Raw genomic sequence first — 23791 nt, 5'->3', positions numbered from 1 at the left:
CAACACAAGAATAAAAGCAACTAACAGTCACTTCTCATTTATATCTCTCAACTTCAATTGACTCAACCCTCCAATAAAAAAAATCAGACTAACAAGATGGATGCCCAAATAAGAGTCAAGATTATTCTGTATACAAGAAACACACCTCAGACACAAAGATAGTACCTGAGAGTTACAGGGATGGAGGAAGATTTTACAAGTAAAAAGAACCAAGGGGGGAGATGAAGTAGCCATTCTAATATCTAATAAGATAGACTTTCAACAAAAATTAAACAAAAGAGATGAGGAAAGACACTTCATACTCAACAAAGAAAAATTCCACCAAGATAACATCTGAAACGGAAAACCTATGCCCCAAATAAAAGGGCACCCGAATTTGTAAGAAACATTAATAAAGCTTAAACCACAGGTCAGTCCTCAAACAATAATAGTAGGAGACTTAAACATGCCACTCTCACCCTAGGACTGGCCAAACACACAGAAACTAAACCAAGAAATAATGACACTAACAGATGTCATGAATCAAATGGACCTAACAGACTTTTACAGAACTTTTCATGCAAACACACAAGAAAATAAACCTTTTTCTCGACAACTCATTGATCCTTCTCTAAAATGTACTTTAGAGGAGGTCAAAAAGCAAGCCTCAACGGATAAAAGAAGATTGAAATAATACATTGTATCCTATCATAACACCATGGAATAAAGCTGGACCTCAACAAAAACAAATGACAAAAATGGAAACAGAACAACTCCATACTCAATGACAACTGGGTCAAGGAAAAATGAAATTAAGAAATTAAAAACTTCCTAGAATTCAATGAATGTGAAGGTGCACAATACCCAAACTTAAGAGACACGGTGAAAGCAGTGCTAAGAGGAAAGTTCATAGCACTAAGTGCCTTCATAAAGAGGTTGGAGACATCACATACAAGCAACTTAATGGTACACCTGAAAGCCCTAGTGAAAAAGAAATAGCTACACCCAAGAGGAATAGATGTCTTGAAATAATCAAACTCAGAGCTGAAAATAATAAATTAGTAATGAAGAGATTCACAGAATCAATAGAATCAAAAGCTACTTCTTTGTGAAAATGAAAAATATACACAAAATCTTAGCCAAACTAACTAAAAGGCACAGAGACATTATGCAAATCAACAAAATCAGAAATGAAAAGGGAGACATAACAACAGACCCTGAGGAAATGCAAAGAATAATTAGGTCTTACTTCAAAAGCCTATATGCCACAAATTTTGAAAATTTAAACGAAAGGGAAAATTTTCATGATAGATTCCATTTACCAAAGTTGAATTAAGATCAGGTAACGTCAAAACTTCTAGCAGAGATCTCCTAGAGCTGATAAACACCTTCAGCAAAGTGGCTGGATACAAAATTAACTCCAAAAAATCAGTAACCCTCCTGTATACAAAAGGCAAAAGGGCTGAGAAAGAAATTAGGGAAATAACAGCCTTCACAATAGCCACAAAATACATAAAGTAACTTGGTGTGACCATAACCAAGCAAGTCAAAAAAACTTGTATGAAAAAAAAAAAATCCATTCTCTGAAAAAAGAACTAGAAGAAGATATCAGAAAATGGAAAGATCTCCCATGTTCATGGCTTGGGAGGATTAACATAGTAAAAATGGCCATCTTATCAAAAGCAATCTACAGATTCAATGTAATTCCCATCAAAGTTCCAACACAATTCTTTATAGAACTTGAAAGAAAAATTCTCAATTTTATATGGAATAAACCCAGAATTGCTAAAACAATCCTCTACAATAAAAGATCTTCTGTAGGTATCTCCATCCTTGATCTCTAGTTGTACTATGAAGCAACAATACTAAAAACTGTATGGTCCTGGCGTAGAAACCTACTGCTGGATCAATGGAATCAAATAGAAGACCCTGAAATACATCCACACACTTATGGACACCTGAGTTTTGACAAAGATGCCAAAACCATACAATGGAAAAAAGATAGCATCTTCATCAAATGGTGCTGGTCTAATTGGATGTCTACATGTAGAAAAAAGCAAACATACCCATACTTACCAACCCTGACAAAACTGAAGTCCAAGTGGATCAAAGGCCTCAAGATAAAACGAGACACTAATTCCTCCTTCCTTCATATGATTCCCTACACTGCCGAAGGCTTGGTTATGGGTCTCAGCATCTGCTTTGATACACTGCTAAGTAGAATCTTTCAGGTACATTATGTAGTAGGCTATTGTCCTGTTACTTGTTTTCTCCTACTTCCATCGTCCATCCCATTTGTCTTTCTAGATGAGGATTGATCATCTTACCCCTGGTTCTCTTCCTTGTTTATCTTCTTTAGGTGTACATATTTTTGTACAAGTTATTTAGCATAAGTTATTTTATCCTAACTTATAGGTCTAGTACCCACTTATAAGTGAGCATATACTATGTGTCTCTTTCTGTTCCTGGGATACCTCACTGAGGATGATCTTTTCTACATCCCACCATTTGCCTTCAAAATTCATGATTTCCTTGTTTTTAATTGCTGAATAGTATTTCATTGTGTAAAAGTACCACAATTTCTGTATCCATTCCTCTGTTGATGGACATCTGGGTTGTTTCCAGGTTCTTGCTATTACAAATAAAGCTGCTACAAACATGGTTGAGCAAATGTCCTTGTTGTGTACTTGAACACAGGGGTCTTTCCAGACACTCATACTCCAACCAAGTACCATGAATGGAGATAACCAAGAACCCCTGCACAGATGTAGCCCATGGCAGTTTACTGTCCAAGTGGGTTACATAGTAATGGGAAAAGGGACTGCCTCTGACATAATCTGATTAGCCTGCTCTTTGATCACCTCCCCCTGAAGGGGGAGCAGCCTTACCAGGCCACAGCAGATGACAATGCAGCCAATCCTGATGAGATCTGATAGACCAAGATCAGAAGGAAGGAGAGGGGGACCTCCCTTTTCAGTGGGAGGGGCATGCGTGAAGAAGGGGGTGGGAGAGTGGGATCGGCAGGGGAGGAGGGAGGGATTTATGGGGGGATACAAAGTGAATAAAGTGTAATTAATAAAAATAAAAAATAAGATTGCATGCACTGTCCATTCTTAAACTGTGACTTTATCCTCTTTTCTTGACAAAAAATAAAGCAGGAGAAAAATACCTTTTTATTTCAATCAAAAAAGGTATTTTTCTCCTGCTTTATTTTTTGTCAATCAAAAAATTTCTATCGAAAGTTTGGGAATTACCCACGTGATACAGCAAATGGAAAGATGCCATTTAATGTGTACAATTTCTCTCAGTCAAAATAAAAGTTCCAAAAATATATACTAGTGTGTACCTTAGAACTATCAATTTGTGTCAATGCAGAGAAGTTTTATATAGTGTTGTGTGCATTTATCACAAGATAAAAATAAAAGTTGAGAAAACTCTACCATGGGTGATTAAGAATTCATTGGTAAATGAAGAAAATATCTAACTAATAGACTCTCTAAATCACCAGTAGGTGTAATAATAACCAGCTGGCTTCTAGAAGAGTCTCTAGAAGACTTCTTGAGCAGTCTCTGCTGGCTTCATTTGTTTGATACAGTTATTGGGATCAGCCAGATATGTCATCTTCAAATTTGTCTTTTTAACTGTACTTCAGGGATCATTACCTGAATTCTACACATTCCACTTTGAGGAATAAATCTAGGGTTGTATGGCTCCTTTATCCCACAGGCTCAGGGCAGAAAAATCCACCCATAACACCACTGAGTTTCCATAACACCCTCAAATGAAAAACATTGGCTTTGGTTTAATTGAAAGTTTGAAATAGTACAGTATAAGGGGTCAATTCTGGGAATATAATCTAGGCTCTGGCATACTAATAACTTGTGATCCTAGTGCCTTACATAAAAAGTAAATTTTATTAAAAATTACTATTATAATATCTATAGGTAATGTACTAGCTTCATAACCAGCTATGATTCATGGACAAGTTTACTCAATAGAAGCAGAAATACAGAAGAATGAAAATACCCTTGAGACTATCAGATCTCAAAGTCTGAATCTGTTTAAAATTTTTATGAATACAATGAGATGCCTGAATGGCAAGACCACAACTTCAGCCATTAATTTGCTTCCTTTCAATAAGATACTACTAACTTTGATTAGAATATTTAAATTATGGGAGTTACTTTAATTTGGAAAACATAATAAGGAAGGCTGACAGTAACAAAGAGGTGGATAAAATGTATTACCAGGACACTGGCCATCTCCTGATAATTATTTTGTTTCCTTTTCTTTTATTAGAATGAAAGCTTTTTTTCCTACTTGAAAATCTTTAAATCACATTTCTTACACTGTAGGCTTCTTGGACTATTCCTCTGTTCTGTATAATGTTCAATGATTATAAATAAAAAGTATCAAATAGAGTCATCCTCCCAGACAATCATTTCTTGGATAACTAACCATGTATATCTTAAGATATCTTAGAATATGTAAGAATTTCTCTTAGAGTGTGTTGAATTTCTGCTTCAATGTAAGTGTGGGAAAGTCTTTCATACCACAGGTGATTAAGAAACCCTTAGAATTTGAGGAAGGATTTAAATAACACAATCAGTACAATGCTGGATCATTGTCAGATAACTCACCAGTCAATCACATTTATATTCTCTCTCTCTGGTGTCTATGAGACCTAGCTAGTTACCAATTTTTTAAAAACTTATAGTCTCAAACATACTTTATATCAAGGTACTTATGGATGCCCATGGGGGAGTTGGTTTATTCCTCTTATATTTTGCATGCTTGCCACAGTTTTCTTCTTGTCACAAATATACTACAATTAAAAGAGAAATTACACAAAAATAAATAAAAATAAAGTGTTTTGGTATAGCAAGCAGACTAATAATTATCACATACTTTTTAAACTGAATTTTGTTTGATGAGAAATGTACGTTTCATATGATGACCTTAGTTCCTTGTTGATTTTTGTGAATGGGCATTATTCTATGTCTGCTTCCAGACTTAGGTTTTATCATATGTGAATATATGAGGCAAAGAGATAGCTCAATCTCTAGAGTATGCCAAAGGTTATCTATGAAAATATTTTGATTTTTGTAATGTCTTACCTTTATGTTTAATTGAATTAAAAATGGGAAATTTATCTGTGTTCTCATTTTGATGTCTCTTTATTGTCATCAATTTTAGCAAGACATTCCTGAGAATGGTCTCAAAAATGGTACGGATGACTTACAAATTTCTTCAAATAAATGTGAAAATGTGCAGAAAAAAGAAGGTAATGAGCATGCTTACATTGTAAGATTATTTGAAAGACTTTTGTTTAATGATCACAGATACCTTTGCCAAATAAAACTGGCTACTAAATTCATATTAATTAAAACAGAATCAAAATATAAATAAGTTAAGTTAGAACAACTTTCAGTCAAATGTTGAATAAAATGTCAGTAAAAGAGTTCCCTTTATTTTAATTTTTGTAGTTTTTTGAGAATTTAGTACCTGTTTACTGTATTTAAATCATTTTAACCCTTTTCACTATTCTTTCAGCTCATCTTGTGCCCCTGACGCCCTCTCAAGTGTGTAACTTATTTGTTTGTACTGTTGTTATAGACACAATTTGTTTCTCTGTGTGTATCTACTTAATGTTGCTTATATGTGCATGTGTTTATGACTAACTATTGAAATTGTATTAAACTCTTAGAGAGCTCATATCTGAAAAAAAAAAGATTTCTCCTCTCTTAACAGCCACTGATTGCCTACAACTCTTTATCTAGGGTTGTGCATTGTGAGATTTTCTTCATCTATATTAACATCTCAACTGGTGTCATTATTATTCAGGTGTTCTTTATAAAATAATACTTTTAAAATTTCATTGTGGCAACATTCAGGTTATGCATAGAAAATGCTTTGTAGCAGCAAGGGTCCTGGTCCTTTTATCTTATAATACTCTTCAATTTTGCTATTTTTTTCTTGAACTTTATATTAAGGGCTGTAATAGGTCAGAGCTAGGCACCTTATAGCCACCTCTTACATTTTGTCTCATTGTAGATATCTGTAATATCTCTGCCTGCTGCATAAAGGAACTTCTTTGACAAAAAAAAAAGAAGAGCTACATTTTTTTCTGTGGACATAACCAGGGGTATAAGAATTGTATTTGGAACATGGCAACTATATTGTTATAAAAATGAAAGTAGATTATCCCCTAGTGTCTGTAATTCCTCCATCCATGTATACTTGACTAGGTTTACAGTATCAGGCATTAATTTCTCGTTGAATGGTACTTGATACCAATAAGACACTGTTGGTACTTCAAAAGTAAAGGTGCCTCTATTGCACCATAAAAGATATCTTGCCAGACTCATAGACATTTGGGATTATATAGTTTTTCCTCTGATGAAAGTATTTTTTGTTTTGTTTTTCACTTTTTTATTTTTTATATATTAATTAAAGGTTATTCATTTTGTATCCCAGCCATAGCCCTCTCCCTTATTCCCTCCCCATCCCTCCCTCAACTCCTCCCATATGCCTCTACAAGTCCACTGATAGGGGAGGTCCTCCTCCCCTTCCATCTGACTCTAGCCTATCAGGTCTCATCAGGATTAGCTGTATTCTCCTCCTCTGTGGCCTGGCAAGGCTCCCTCCTTTAGGCGAGGTATTAAAAGAGCCAGCCGCTGAGTTCATGTCAGAGACAGTCCTGTTTCCCTTACTAGGGTACCCACTTGGATATTGAGCTGCAAGGGATACATCTGAACAGAGGTTCTAGGTTTTACCCATGAATGGTCCTTGGTTGATATATCAGTCTCAGAAAAGACACCTGTTCCCAGATTTTTTTGTTCTGTTGCTCTCCTTGTAGAGCTCTTGTTCTCTCCAGGTCTTACTATTTCCCCCTTCTTTCCTAAGATTCCCTGCACTCTACCAAAAGTTTGGTTATGAGTCTCAGATTCTTCTTTGATACACTGCTGGGAAGTCTTTCAGAAGCCCTCTGTGATAGGCTCTTGTCCTGTTTCTTATTTTCTCCTTCTTCCAATGTCCATCCCACTTCTCTTTCTGAATGAGGGTTGATCATCTTAACCATGGTCCTCCTTCTTGCTTAGCTTCTTTAGGTGTACAGATTTTAATATATTTGTTCTATATTTTATTAAAATAACCACTTATAAGTGTGCATATACTGTGTGTGTCTTTCTATTTCTGGGATACCTCACTCAGGATGACCTTTTCTAGTTCCCACCATTTGCATGCAAATTTCATGATTTCCCTGTTTTTAATTGCAGAGTAGTATTCTATTGTGTAAATGCACCACAATTTCTTTATCCATTCCTCTGTTTAGGGGCATCTGGGTTGTTTTGAGGTTTTGGCTATTATGAATAAAGCTGCTCCAAACATGGTTGAGGAAATGTCCTTGTTATATAGGTGAGCATATTTTGGATTTATGCCTAGGAATGGTATAGCTGGATCTTAAGGTAGCACTATTCCTAATTGTCTGAGAAAGTGCCAGAGTGATTTCCAAACTGTTTGTACAAATTTAAATTCCCACTAGCAACGGAGGAGCTTTCCTCTTTCTCCACATCCTCTCCAGCATGCACTATCACTTGAGTTTTTGATCTTAGTCATTCTGATGGGTGTAATGTTGTTTTGATTTGCATTTCCCTGAAGACTAAGGACGTTGATCATTTCTTATGTGTTTCTCTGCCATTCTATATTTCTCTACAGAAAATTCTCTCTTTAGCTTTGTACTCTATTTTTCAACTGGATTACTTGATATGCTGCCTTTTAACTTCTTGAGTTCTTTATATATTCTGTATATGAGACCTCTGTCAAACATAAGCTTGGTGAAGATCTTTTCTCAGTCTGTAAGTTGTTGTTTTCTCCTGATTACAGTGTCCTTTGCTTTAAAGAAGTTTTTCAGTTTCATGAGGTCCCATTTATTGATTGTTGACCTGAGAGCCTGTGCTGTTTGTGTTCTGTTCAGGAAGTTGTCTCCTGTGCCAATGAGTTCAAGGCTCTTCCCCACTTTTTCATCTAAGATTAGTTTTTCTGGTTTTATGTTGAGGTCTTTGATCCACTTGTACTTTACTTTTGTGCAGGGTGATAAATATGGATCTATTTGCATTTTTCTACATGTAGGCATGCAGTTAGACCAGCACCATTTGTTGAAAGTGCTCCTTTTTTCCATTGTATTGTTTTGGCTTCTTAGTCAAAAATCAAGTATTTTTAGGTATGTGGGTTTATTTTTTGGTATGCTATTCGATTCCATTGATCCACCATTCTGTTTCTATGCAAGTACCATGCAGGTTTATTACTATTAATCTGTAGTACAGATTGAGATCAGGGATGGAGATACTCCAGATTATCTGTTGTTGTACAGAATTCTTTTAGCAATTCTGGGGGGTTTTTTGTTGTTGTTGTTGTTGTTGTGTTTTTTTCCATATGAAGTTGAGAAGTTTTCTTTCAAGGTCTGTATTTTGGTATTTTGATGGGAATTGCATCGAATCTGTTTATTGCTTGTGGTGTTATGCCAGGTTCACGGGACCCTCAGAGACCACCAGGAAATGACTCGATGCAATTGCAAGAGAGCTTTATTATGAGAGCGATCGAACTCAGGACCCAAGTCTCACCGGCACAGCAATAGAGAAGTGGGACCCCGAACTCTGAGTGAACAGGATTTTTAAAGGGAAAGTCTGTGAGCAAGGGGTTTCAATGGCAGCAAGCAGGGGGGCACAAGCCTTGGCGTTACAGAATTGGGTGAAGTTTAGCAGGGCGGGGTGACCTTTTCTGAGGCACATAATCGCAATGGCTAAAGCATATAATCACAATGGCTATTTTTCTAAACCATATCTGAAACATTGGGGAGAATTTTCCCACCCGATTCTCAATCGATTTCCATTGATTATTGCCAGGGAGTTTGTCTCTATTTTCTATGAAGCATTTATTCTGTTATATTTCCTGGAGGCTGTTGCTAGGAGAGTTAACTTTGTTTTCTGCCAGGTGTACATTCTGTGATATTTCCTGGTACCTGAATTCAGTTCCCAGTCAAGATCTTTATTTCAAAATGGAGTTATATTCAGGCTATCTTAAGCTCTTCAGTGGCAGGATGGCCATTTTCACTATGTTAATCCTACCTGTCCATGAACATGGGAGATCTTTCCATCTTCTGATATCTTCTTCAATTTCTTTATTCTTGAAGTTCTTTCTTGAAGTTTTTTTTTGTTGTTGTTTTTGTTTTTGTTTTTCAAACAAGTCTTTCACTTGCTTGGTTAGAGTCACACAAAAGTACTTTAGGTTATTTGTGGCTGTTGTGAAGGGTATAGTTTCCCTAATTTCTGTCTCATAGCTTTTATCTTTCATATAGTCCTGGGCTACTGATTTCTTTTGAATTAATTTTGTGCCTAGCCAAAATGCTGAACATGTATATCAGCTGAAGGAGTTCTCTGGTTAAATTATTTACTCACTCAGGTATACTATCATATCATCTGCAATTAGGAATACCTGACTTCTTCCTTTCCAATTTCTGTCCCCTTAATCTCCTTTAGTTGTCTTTCTGCTCTAGCTAGGACTTCAAGTACTATTTTGAAGACATACGGAGAGAGTGGCAACCTTGCCCTGTCCCTGATTTCAGTGGGATTTATTTAAGTTTCCGTTTAGTTTGATATTGTCTATAGGCTTGTTGTATATTGTCTTTACTATGTTTAGGTATATGCCTTGTATCACATATCTCTCCAAGACTTTAAATATGAACGGGTGTTAGATTGTGTCAAATGCTTTTTGTCATCTAACGAGATGATTATGTGGTTTTTCTCCTTCAGTTTGTTTATATGGTGGATAACATTGATGGATTTCTGTATATTGAACCACCCCTGTATGCCTCAAAATAAACCTATTAGGTCATGGTGGATGGTTCTTTTTATGTGTTCTTGGATTCGGTTTGCAAGTATTTTGTTGAGTATTTTTGCATTGAAGAGCTCATTGTCTATTGTTATGTCCCCCTTTTCGCTTCTGATTTTGTGGATTTGGATAAATTCTCTCTGCCTTCTAGTTAGTTTGGCTAAGGGTTTGTCTGTCTGGTTGCATTTCTCAAAGAACCAGCTCTTGGTCTCATTTATTTCCTTGAATTGTTTTTGTTGTTCCTGATTCATTAATGTCAGCTCTGAGTTTGATTATTTCCAAACGTCTATTTCTCTTTGGTGTGTCTTCTTCTTTTCCCCTCCCTAGGACTTTTAGGTGTGCTGTTAAGTTGCTTGTTTGAGATGTCTTAAACTTCTTTCTGGAGGCACTTAGTGCTATGAACTTTCCTCTTAGTACTGCTTTCATTGTGTCCCTTACGTTTGGATAAGTTGTGCCTTCATGTTTATTGAATTTTAAGAAGTCTCTAATTTCTTTTTTCATTTCTTCCCTGTCCCTCCTGTCATTGAGTAGCGAGTTATTTAGTTTCCATGTGTATGTAGGCTTTTTATTTTTTTATATAAAAATATATAAAAATAATTTATTTTATTTTTTTATATTTTTATAAATATAGTTTTAGACCAGGGTTGTCTGATAGGATACAAGGGATGTTTTGATCTTCTTGTATCTGCTGAGGCCTCTTTTGTGCTCTACTATATGATCAATTTTTGAGAAGGTTCTATGAGGTGCTGAAAAGAAGGTATACTCTTTTGAGTTTGGGTGAAAAGTTTGGTAGACATCTATTAGGTCCATTTTATTTAGAACCTCTCTAATTGTCATTATTTCCTCATTTAGCTTCTGCCTTGATGAACTGTCCTTTGGTGAGAGTGGAATGTTGAGGTCACCTACTACTAAGGTGTTGGGATGGATGTGTGATTTAAGCTTTGATAATGTTTCATTTACAAATGTAGGTGCTCTTGTACTTTGGGCATAGATGATCAGGGTTGTGATATCCTTCTGTTGGATTTTTTCCTTTGATGAGAATAAAGTGCTCCTCCTCACTTTTTGATTAATTTTGGTTGAAAGTATATTTTTTTAGATATTAGGATAGGTACCTCATCATGTTTTCTGGATCCATTTGCTTAAAAAACATTTTTCCACCCTAGCACACTGGGATAGTGTTTATATTTGTTGCAGAGGTGTTTTTCTTGGTTGCACCAGAATGTTGGATCCTGTTTCCACAACCACTGTTAGTGTGTGTCTTTTTATTGGAGAGTTGAGTCCACTGATGTTGGTAGATAATAGTGATCAGTGAATGAGTGTTCCTTTTGTTGTGCAGTTGTTAGTGTTACTGTGTTTCAATACTTGTTTTCTTTTAATGTTTTGTTGTGAAGTTATCTATATCCTGTGTTTTCTTGGGTGTAGTTTATTTCTTTGGAGTTTTCCTTCTAGTGTCTTCTATAAGGTTGGTTTGCTGTGTAGGTATTGTTTATGTTTAGTTTTGTCATGGAATATTTTGTTTTCTTCATCTATGTTGATTCAAAGCTTTGCTTGGTATAGTAGTCTGGGTTGGCCTCTGCCCAGGCCCTTCTGACTTTCAGAGTTTTTGTTGAGAAGTCTGTTATGATTCTAAAAAGAGTCTACCTTTTTATGTTACTTCGCATTTTACCCTTGCTGCTTTTAAATTTTTTTCTTTGTTCTGTAGATTTGCTCTTTTGACTATAATGTCACATGAGTAGTTTCTTTTCTGGTCTAGTCTACTTGGTATTCTGTAGGCCTCTTGTATGTTTATGGACATCTCGTTCTTTAAGTTGGGAACATTTTCTTGGAAATATTTTCTGGACCTTGGAGCTTGGAATCTTCTTTATTTTGTCTATTCCTATTATTGTTAGATAACATCTTTTCATAGCATCCTTGATTTCTTGGATGTTTTGTGTTTAAAACTTTTCTGATTTTTCTTTTTCTTTGAGAGATGTAACAATTTCTTCAAGTGTATCTTCAATACCTGAGATACTCTATTCCCTCTCTTGTATTCTGTTGGTGATCCTTAATTTTCTGGTTCCTGATCTTTCCTCTTAAGTTCTCTAGTTCCAGGGTTTCCTCTGTTCGTGTTTTCTTTATTGAGTCTAACTCTGTTTTCATGTCTTGTACCTTTTCCTTCATTTGTTTGAATGTGGATTCCTGTCTCTCCATGTTTACCTCTATTTTTGTTTGTATTCTCTATATATGATACTACTTGTGCCTCTATTTGTTTGGCTGAATTTTTCTGTAATTCTTTGAGAGCTTTGTTTGTTTCTCTCTAATTACTCCTCTTGTGCCTCTACACATGCCTCTATTTGTTTTGATGTATTTGCCTGTATTTCTTTGAGAGCTTTGTTCATTTCCTCTTTATGTGACTCTAATATGTGGATAAGCATAGATTTGAGATCATTTTCCTTTGTTTCCAGTGAATTAGCATATCCATTGGTTTGGGGGTTGCTTGTGAAGCCATGATGTCCTGATTTTTGTTGGATATGTTCTTAGGCTGACCTCTAGCCATCTGCTTATCTGTAACCTTGGCTATTTTTCCTGGAGTCTGTATTTCAGACTGTGTCTGTCTGTCTCTGTCGTATGGAGTATTCTTCAGGAAGATGAGTAAAGTCATCCATTTTGAGAGTGAATGTTGATGTTTCAGCTGTAGCTAAAGGAGGAAGGTCACAGGCACAGGTGCAAAATCTCAGGCATGTATGTAAAACTATGCCTTGAAGGAAAGTGTGCTTGAGTGTGTAGATGCCTGGAATGTGGAGCTTAACTGCAAATGAGGGTGCAGGTGCTAGCACTTTTAGGGGGTGCAATGCACATGCACAGGTACCCTGACTACCTCAGTGGTCTACAGGCCTGTCCTACTGTCCTGTCATTCAGATCTATCTAGGCTCCAGACTGTTTGCCTGGACTACACTGGTAAACCCACAGAACAGGGGCTTCATTGTTGAAAATGCTGTTCCAAGGTTCCCTGTGTTGCCCTCAGTGGGTGTGTAGGTAGGAGGGATCTGATGTCTGGCTGCTAGCATAGAGGGATGGGGCTCTGCACTCACTTGAAGGCACACTCTTGTTAGCAGGCCTAATCAGAATGCACAGGAGGAACCACTGTTCTCTATTCTCAGATTTCCTCCCACAGGGGCAAAGGAGAGTGTAGGAGATTCATCAGCTCATTGCTGTCTGCTGTTAGTATGCTGGGCAGGGAGACCCATTCTTGGGGTGGCCATCTCTGCTGTCTCAGTCACCAGTCACCAAGCATGGAGGCTCCTCCTTGGACTAGCCACCACTCAGCCACTGCTGTAGACCTGGGAAGCTTATACAGCCACCTGCTGGAAAGCCCTGGGATGCCCATACAGCCATCTGCCTCCGTCGCAGAATTCATAATCTGTTGTTGTAAAAGATTGGTTTTTTTTTTTTTTTTTTAACAATTCTGGGTTTTGTTTTTTTTCCATATGAAATTGAGAATTATTCTTTCAAAGTCTGTAAAGATTTTTGTTGGTATTTTGACTGGAAGTGCACTGAATCTGTAGATTGCTTTTGGCAGGATGGCCATTTTCACTATGTTAATCCTACCAATCAATGAGAATGGGAGATCTTTCCATCTTCTGATATCTTCTTCAATTTCTTTCTTCAGAGACTTGATTATTTTTTCAAACAGTTCTTTCACCTGCTTGGGTAGAGTCACACCAATGTACTTTATTTCATTAGTGGCTATTGAGAAGGGTATAGTTTTCCTAATTTCTTTCTCAGTCCTTTTGTCTTTGGTATACAGTGGGGTTACTGAGTATTTTTTTTTCAGTTAATTTTGTATCCAACCACTTTGCTGAAAGTGCTTATCAGCTGAAGGAGTTCTCTGGTTGAATTTTGGGGTCATTCATGTATACTATCATATCATCTACAAATAGTGATATTTTGGCTTTTTCTATCTGAGAGATTTGGAATTCTCATGGGGCCATTTTTGACATTAACTCAATTAGATGTAAACAAAGATTTCACGTGGTTTCAAAGCATATCCAGTTTAGTTATTGTGTCCCCTGCTATTTGGAGACTCCATTTGAATTTTTTTTCATACTCGTGAATATTTTAGAATGCTTCTACAGTAGTAGGTTTGCATATGGCTTGTCCCTTCCTATATTTCCAACCTAACCCTTCTTGTCCATTGTCCTTCCCATTTAATCTTCCCACTCTCTCTAGAGCTATATATTCTAGTTCCACTTACTTTAGTGACCCTCCACTGCAGACATTTAGCTGATACAAAAATCTCTGTGATTATATGAATTTAGCAAATACATAAGGGAAACATACAATATTTGTTGTTTGATGGATACTGCCCTCAGGATGATATTTTCTAGCTCCATACTTCTTCTGTAAATTTCATAATTTTCTTTTTTAACACAATCAAAATACTCCATTGGCAAATGTATCATATTTTCACTATCTAGTCATAAATTAAAGGACAATCTAAGCTGTTTGCAATTTCACTGTGTTTTGTCTTTTGAAAATTCACTGCCTATTTTTTAAAATATTTGGGGGAGGTTATTTGCTTTGGGGAGTCCAATTTTTTAATTTTAATTTTCTTCTATTAATTACAGTTTATTTACTTTGTATCCCAACTGTAGCCCCCTCCCTTATTCCTTCCCAATCCTACTCTTCCTCTCTCATCTCCTCCCATGCCCCTCTCAAAGTCCACTGATAGAAGGTCCTCCACCCCTTCAATCTGACCCTAGCCTATCAGGTCTCATCATGACAGGCTGCATTGTCTTCCTCTTTGGCCTGATTAGGCTGCTCCTCGCTCATGGGGAGGTGATCAAAAAGCCTGCCACTGAATTCATGTCAGAGACAGTCCCTGTACCCATTTTAGGGAATCCATATGGCGACTGAGCTGCCATGACTACATCTGTGCAGGGGTTCTAGGCTATCTTTATGCATGGTCCTTGGTTGGAGTATCGGTCTCAGAAAAGACCCCTAGACCCAGATTTCTTCATTCTTTGTTCTTCTGGAGCTCCTGTCCCCTCCATATCTTTTTATCTCCCCTGCTTTCATAAGTTTCCCTGCACTCTGCCCAAAATTTGGCTATGAGCCTCAGCATCTGCTTTGGTACACTGCTGTAGATTCTTTCAGAGGCCCTCTGTGGTAGGCTCTGGTCCTGTTTCCTGTTTTAAAAACAAGGAAATCATAAAATTTGCATGCAAATGGTGGAATCTAGAAAAGATCATCCTGAGTGAAGTGTCCCAGAAGCAGAAAGACACACATGGTATATACTCATTTATAAGTGGATGTTAGACATATAATATAGGATAAACATACTAAAATAAATATACTAAAATCTGTATCTAAAATCTATACTAAAAATAAACATACTAAAATCTGTACACCTAAAGAAGGTAAGTAAGGAAGATAACCCTGGTTAAGATCAATCCTCACTCAGAAAGGCAAATGGGATGGACATCAGATGAGGGAGTCCAATTTTAATTTAGTTCTTTATATATTTTAGATACTAACTGCACATCAGATGTGGAAATGTGGAAATGCTGAAGTTCTTTTCCTATTCTGTAGGATGATGCTTTACTCAAATTACGGTGTCTTTTGCCATACAGAAGCTTTTTAGTTTCATGAGGTCCCATCTATCTAGCTAGCTATCTCTATCCTTTTATCCATTCATTTATTTGCTCATTCATTCATTTCTTAACTTTTTATTGATTTTTTGTTTCACATTATGCACACTAGTTCCAGTCATCTTTCTGTCCCCTCATATTCCCATTCTACCCTTACAACCTCTCCCTCCCCCAAAAAATAATTAAAAATACATAAACAAAAAATAAATAAAACAAAACAGAGCATAGAAAAATATATCATCTTGGAAGCTGTAGTTTCTCACAGTGTGTCCCACAGTATACCTCTATGTTGACACATCTTCACTTACAAATATTCATTACAATCAGTTGTTGGTCTGGTTCAAGGTCTCAGGCTTCTTTATACCAATATTTGATCCTGGTTATTCTGTTTTGGTTTGTTTGTTTGTTTGTTTGTTTTTCCTGTGTCACGGAGATCCTGCAGCTTTGGATCAGCAGGACCAATACTTCAATGCACTCCAACAGTTCACAGATGATAAAGATTTCTGGGCCAACTCAAAGCCCTGGGTCTGGGTCTAGATGGTAGCTGAGCTCTTCATCCTGGTGAATATCCTGCATCTGTACCATGAGCATTAGTTCTCCAGCACTGCTCAGGCGAGGCTATCCAGTGCTGCCCATGGCGGGAGGCAGGGCCCACTCTTTTCCTCTCACACTCTTGGGGCTGGCTCACCTGCACTGTAGCCTTCTGAGCCAACTCCACATTGTTGTCCTTGCAAGGTAGAGGGCCCACTTTCCTTGGTGCTACAACCAGTGAGGGTCAGTGCTATCTCTCCCACTCTCATGACCTCTGGGCTAGATCTTCAACTACTGCAGATGGAGAGAAAAGTGGGGAGAGGTCATCACACCCATGCTAAAGATACTTCACATCAGAGAATTGATGAGGCCAGCCCTCCCTCAGTTTTACCATCAGGTCCTGCTTACTCATACTCCATGCCACCATGGTCAGCTTTACTTAAGCTGCCCAGAAGAATTGTAGGGCCTGCTCTCGTGCATGCTGCAGCTGACCAGGGCCAAGGACGGCTCTTCCAACTGTTTCATGTGGCAAACTGCTAGTGGCAGAAGGCATCACCTCATGCCCAAGCCACCTCATGGCATATTAGTGGTGGAGGCAGCTCTACTGTGCTCACCTCTACTATGCTCACCAACCTACTCATGCCCCCAATAATAAAACATAAAATATGGGATGGTAATGTCTCCAGCTTCCTTTATTATTCAATGTTGTTTAGCTCTCCTGGGTTTTTTGTGTTTCATATGAAGCTAAAAGGTTTTGTTTTTTGTTTTGTCTTTCAATATCTTTGACAAATTAGGTTTGAATTTTGATGGGTATTACATTGAATCTATAAATGGTTGTTGATATATTTCAGTATATTTCTACCAGCTTCTAACTAGTAAAATAACCAGATATTTTCTTATTAAAGAAGAGAAAAAGAACTCATTGCCATCCAAAGCCTTCACCAAGATAGTTTTGGAGTTGTCATTGTGCTTGGGATTCATTATGTACCCTTTTCCTTTTAGTGTGGGCTGACAAATGTCCACACCCAGAGGTAATATTCTTTTAATATTTATGTTAAGTAATTGCATATTGGTTGAAGTTCAAAACATTGATTAAATATGTCATATCAAAACCTATTCAGCTTAGGGATCATTCTCATCCAATCTTCAAACCCAACTCTGAACCACAGCAGTCTCAACCAGGTAAATTTCATGAGTTAAATTGGTATAATAAATATTTAATACAGTCCAAATTCTCACAGTCTTCTCGATGTCAGTTATTTCTTGATAATGATGGTAGTACTTGATATAAGTAATGACATCTCTTTAATGGCATACATGCTTCAAAAATATTCATAAACACAAGATAAAGTATTTACAAATGTAAGTTCAAGTTCAATGTTTATTACTCATTAACATTGCCTTAACATGTGTGCCACCCTTCTGTTAGATACATATAGACTTCAAATATAAGACTAATTAGACATCCCCAAAGTTTGAACATGATTTATGTACACCTGTGTCTCAATATGCACACCTAAAATCAAACCCACCTGAAAGGCCAAGGCAGAGGCATATTTAAGCTTAGAGATTCTGGCCTGGACAAACAGCAATATACCACATTTTCAAAAAAACCAAGTGTTGTTTTGTTCTAAAATTCATAGTGCAGTGATCATGTTCATATATATAATTTCCTTGTAATTTATTTACAAGGAAAATGAATGGCATTCATAAATAAATCTATTATCTGTTTCAGTAAAACAACATACTATACATGGTAGAGCAATTATTGAAAATCCAGTTGCTTCCTTATATAGCTATCTTTTATCTCTGAAAAGAAATTTATACTCCAGAATGACTCCATGTTCTAGAGTGAGTCATAAAGGGACAATTCCATCAGTACAGAGCATAAGTGTGCTATGATTTTCACAGATAAATTTGTGGAAAAGTAAGAATAATTTTGATGAATTAATAATTGAGATATTTAAAAGCTATTACAAGACAGAGACTAGTTCATAAGATGAATGTATCTTTCTACAGTATCTTCACATGTGGATACTGTAAGCATATATGTCATTTATGGATTTCCAGATAAATCATATACAGGCATGCATGACCCGAAACTAGCTAATATCTATTATCTATACAAAGAGTACTGATTTTTTTTGTACAATTACAGCTTTTTCTAAGGATATAAATATATGGATATACAATATATTTAATTGAAATAACATTTTTGAAACACCTAATTTTAAATTATTTATTTTTATAGAATATTATTTTGCATAATTGTTGTTCATGTTTTTACATAAAATTATAGACATGTCAGAAGAACCAAAAGAAGAAATACCAGAAACTAAATTGGAAAATGAGAGAAGTTTTGATAAGGGTGCAGAAAAATCACGCATTTGTATGTAAAAATGTAAATTAAAAATTTTCATTTAAGTTTTTCTTCAGTGATTATTGCCATAAGCAAGCATCCAACATTTAAACTACTTTATACATTCAACATATTAATAATTTAATATTAAAATGAAGGCATTTAACCTATTAGTACTGACAGAATGTTCTTAGAATCCCATCACACAACCAAATATTTTCCTTTCACGTGTAATAAGTAAATATCTGATTGTCGTAATTGCTTCACTTGAAACATAGTTCCTCACTTATAAGTGGATATTAGCCATATAATACAGTATAAACATACTAAAATCTACAGACCTAAAGAAGCTAAACAACAAGGATGACCCTAGGGAAAGTGCTTAATTCTCATTCAGAAGGGAAAACAGGATAGACACCAGAAGTGATAGAAGCGAGGGAACAGGATGGGAGCCTACCACAAATGTCCTCTAAAATACTCCAACAAGTAGGGGATCAAAGCAGATGCAGACTCACAGCAAAACTTTGGAGAGAGTGCAGAGTCCCTTTCTTATGGAAGAAAGGGGATATAGAAGGACCTAGAGCAGACATGAGTCCCACAAGAAGAGCATCAAAGCCAAAAGACCTGGGCCCACGGGTGATTACAGAGGCTGATGCATCAAGCAAAGAGAGGACCTAGACCACCTTCTCAGATGTAGCCCATAGACATCTCAGTCTCCTTGTGGATTCTCTATAAGGGTAGAAGAGTCAGTCTCTAACCTGAGACTGCTCCTTGATCACTTCTCCCTGCTGGGTTGACCTACCCGACCAACAGCAGAAGAGGATCCAGGCAGTCCTGATGGTACCTGATAGGCTAGGGTCAGACAGAAGGGGAGGAAGACTTCCCTATCAGTGGACTAGAGGAAAGAGATAGGGGAGAAAGAAAGAGGGAGGGTGGGACCAGGATGAGATGAGGGAGGTGACTACAACCCTGATCCAAAGCAAAAAGATTGTAAAATAATAATAATAATAATATATAATAATAATATTAATAATATTAATAATATTATTATATAATAATATAATAATAATAATAATATATTATTATTATTATTATTATTATTCAAGTACTGCATTAATCAGGAGGTCAAAAAGTCATCCTTGTCTTGTTTCTTGGAAGTGTTTTGAGTTTTCTTTGTTAATGAAATATTGGTTGCGTGTTTTTTATTACCTTTATTGTCTTGAAATGGACCCCTTCATTTTTAGACTCTCTGGTACTTTAAAGTGGTGATGGATATTGTCAAAGACCCTTTCTGAATCTGATATAATCATGTGGTTTCTTATCCTCAGTTCTGTTTTTGTAATGAATTATTTGAATATGCTAACCTCTGAATTGGTTTCATTACAAACTTGTAATTTTCACTGAAAAAAACTGTGGTTCCATAATTGCAATCAGTCATAGTAAGGTTCACGGTTTTTCCTCAGGATCATGGAATAATTTCAATGTTTTAATTTAAGGAAAAAATCTGATGATATAATGCAATTAATAGCCTATTAAGAAAATGTCTACTTCTAGAATGGAGATTTTGTTGTTAATGCACAACCAAAATATTCATTTTCTCATTTCAATAAAAAATCAATTATCCATTCTCCTTAATAGATATATTTTTAGGAATTGAGTAATGAAAACAAAAACAATTCACATAGATACAAAGTACTACATATTTTCATTTTATACAGTCTCTTCAGGGAAACAACATACAGTAATGTGCTCACTGCATTAGGACATGGTGATGACACTTTAATGTGATTCGAGCACATATAAATCTCCTGGAGTGAATATCTATTATTTGTTTATATATCAAGCCCTAGATATTACAGGTGATGGCATACACTATAGTGATAGGGCATAAGGCAAGTCTGAGAGTGTATTTCCACGTAAAGAGATGTAAGGTGTTAGTGTGGAAACATTTAAGAAAGGTGATGCTTCATACAGGATGAGAGTGAGAATGTTTTGTTGTTGTTATTGTTGTTGTCAGAGATCTTTTGGAATATAACGACATTCCAAAGATAGAAAACTGAGAATGAGTTTGTGTACACTCAGTGAACGTCAAATATGGTGTCATTACTGGACAGAGGCACTAGTGGAAAACAATTTTCAAACCAAAATTGTTTTACAATATTAATACTTTTAATTAATTTTTATTTTTGAGAACTTCACACATGAGCATTCTATCTGCACCACTCTCCATAACTTGAATTTTAAATTTTGAGATTATAATATAATTTAGATTATTAATACATTTCTCTGTTCTCAACCCTTCCTCCAACCCTCCTAACTTCTCCTGTACACTCTCCTTAAATTTCTTAGTCTCTTTTGTCATTAATTTTTATTGCATGAGAGAGAATGTTAGGTATTTATCTTTCTGGGTCTGAATTTCCTCATTCAATGTGACTTTTTCTATTTCTATACATCTACATGAACTTTGAAGCATGTTTGTGGAAGCTTCCATTTAGCTACTGGCCCAAATATTCCATGTTAGAAAACGTGTTGTCTTCTGCAAAAATCCTTAGCCTAAGGTTGTGGAGAGAAATCTGTAAGTTTGTGGAGAGCCACCAATATACTTCAAGGTACCCTGTGAACAAAGATTTAAAAATGCTCAATAAAATAACTTCCAAACTGAACACAGACACACATCATCCACCATGACCAAGTCATTTTTATCTCAAAAATGCAGAGATGGTTTGAAATAGACAAGCCAAAATATTTAATAAAACACACAAATGGTCTTTAAGATAAAAATCCCACAGTTTTTTTTCCATAGATACAGATAAGGCATTTGACATTTGACAATTCAATATACCTTAATAATAACAGTCTCAAAGAAAGTAGGACAAGAAAGAACATGCCTCAACACAATAAAATGCAAGTATGTGAATATTACAACCAACATCATCCTAAATGGAGAAAAATGCGAAGCAATACCATTGAAGCTGTAGATGAGCACGGCTGTCCATGAACCTCACTCCTTTTCAATACTGTGCTCAAAGTACTAGCTGGAGAGATAAGTCAAGGGAAGCAAATTAAAAAGAAACACAAAACAGAAAGGAAATAAATACATGTAAAGTTTTTTTTTCTGCTAATAGTGTCGGCATTTATGTATTTTAGATATAGAAGTACTCCAAATTCATTTGGCGATACAAATTAGTACTAAGAATTCTTAACCTAAAAGTAATTACTTTTGTTAACATTACACATGATTGGGTTGCCTCTCTTTTGGATTTCTCTTACAGAACGAAGTGCCATGAGAAATGAAAGATAGATTTAAGGTTCAGTGTATATATTAAATTTGCCGTTAAAATATCTTTGTCTTCAAAATATACTTCATAAAATTTAAAGTACAAATTTTATAAAATTAGGAACTCAGGTATGTTCTTTCAAATCAAATAAAACATTTCTAAAACATGTTACCAATACTCTTTTGACAGAGTGTGTTTGACCTTAATAGACTGAATGAAGCACCCATGGAAGCTCTCCACTCATCCAATATGGAAAATGATGCAGAAAAAAAAGATAGCAAACCAGATAGAGAAAAGTAAGTAGGGACATTTTAAAATGCAATTGTTATATAAAATGTATGTGCAGTGTAGAACCCTACACATACAGTGTCTATTATAAGTAGACAAAAATTACCTACTGAATATATAGTAAGCAAATGGACAAGTAAAATGGCTAATGAGGTTGAGCATTTCTTTAAGTATTTCTCTGCCATTCGCTATTCCTCTATTGAGAAATCTCTGTTTAGCTCTGTTCCCCATTTTTCACTTGAATTACTTGGTTTGCTGCTTTTCAGCTTCTTTAGTTCTTTATATATACTGGATATTAGCCCTGTGTCAGATAAAGGGTTGGTGAAGATTCTTTCCCAATCTGTAGGCAGTCGTTTTGTTTTGAAGATGGTGGCCTTTGCTTTACAGAAGCTTTACAGTTTCATGAGGTCCCATTTATTGACCTGCAACTAAAAATGCTACAATATAATATTAACACAAGTTTTTTGGCCTTATCTTGCACAATTAACACATTTTAAAGATCCTTTCTAGGGGAGGAGGTCGTCCCCAATCAGTGGACTTGGAAAGGGGCAGGGAAGAGATGAGGGAGGGAGGGTAGGATTGGAGGGAATAAGGGAGCAGGATACAGCTGGGATACAGAGTTAATAAAATGTAACTAATAATAAAAAATTAAATTAAATTAAAAAAACTTTTCTAAATTTTAATAGAGGTGTTCTTGCATGCTCTAAATGAAAAGTCAGACTCATACAAATTATGCTCTCTATTCTTTGTAAATGCTTACCCTTTTTGCTTTAATATGTTACTTCTTTTTATTGTTTTTTTTTTGTAATTTATTCACTTTATATCCCAATTGTAGTTCCTCCCTCATCTTTCCAGGTCCCACCCTCCCTCTGTCTTCCTTCCTATACCCCCACCCTACCACCCCTACTGTCTGACCCTAGCCTATGAAGTCTCATCAGGACTGTCTGGATCCTCTTCTACCAGTGGGGAATGATCAAGGAGCAGGCAACTGAGTTTATGTCAGAGACATCCCCTGCTTCCCCTTACTAGGGAACGTACATGGAGACTGAGCAGCTTATGGGCTACATCTAAGTAGTGGGTCTAGTTCAGAGATTTTACCCAGGCCTTCATCCTGCTAAGAACATGTTATGCCAGTGAGCTAAGCATTCCAGTTTAATGGTATTATGTTGTGATGTGTCTCGTGCAATTACAGAGAGCATCTCAATGCACCCAAATAAGTTCCTTCATCATAGGAAAATGTGCAACAGAAAAATGACAGTGTAACACAAACATAATAAAAGAGTTCATATTGGTAATTTACATCTTACATCAAGAGATAATGAAAGTTCAGTTACATAAAGCTTCAGATATGTACCAATATATATATATATAGGAAATATATATATACATATATATATACATATACATTGATATTAGCATCCTCTATGAGACACTGGATTGTGATCATTTTATATATTCAGTATTTCTAAAAAAAGAATCCCTTAATTCAGCACCACAACATCATCACCCTCTATTTTTACCTTCTCTTAGGCCATTTTCCTAACTTATTCACAGGTGTCACATTCAGCCTCAAAACACATGTAGAATGATCTCTTTGCACTGCAATTGTAAACATGAATGTCCAAGCATTTTGATACATATTAGACTTGCATAACCTGAGTCCCTCCCAACAATGTATGTTGAGTGTTTTCTCTGCCTGTGCAATCCTAAGGCAACCACAGGAAAAGCATCTTTCACATGTTGAAATGCATAGAACATTCTTACTTGTAGTGTGTAACAAAGTCACAGAGAAATCCAGTTAAGAAGATTTTATAAGAAAATATTTCTACTATATTTTA

Source organism: Psammomys obesus, unplaced genomic scaffold (genome assembly GCF_907164565.1).
Source record: "Psammomys obesus unplaced genomic scaffold, mPsaObe1.curated_primary_1811, whole genome shotgun sequence".
NCBI lineage: Eukaryota > Metazoa > Chordata > Mammalia > Rodentia > Muridae > Psammomys > Psammomys obesus.
Note: the sequence above shows the minus strand (reverse complement) of the source record.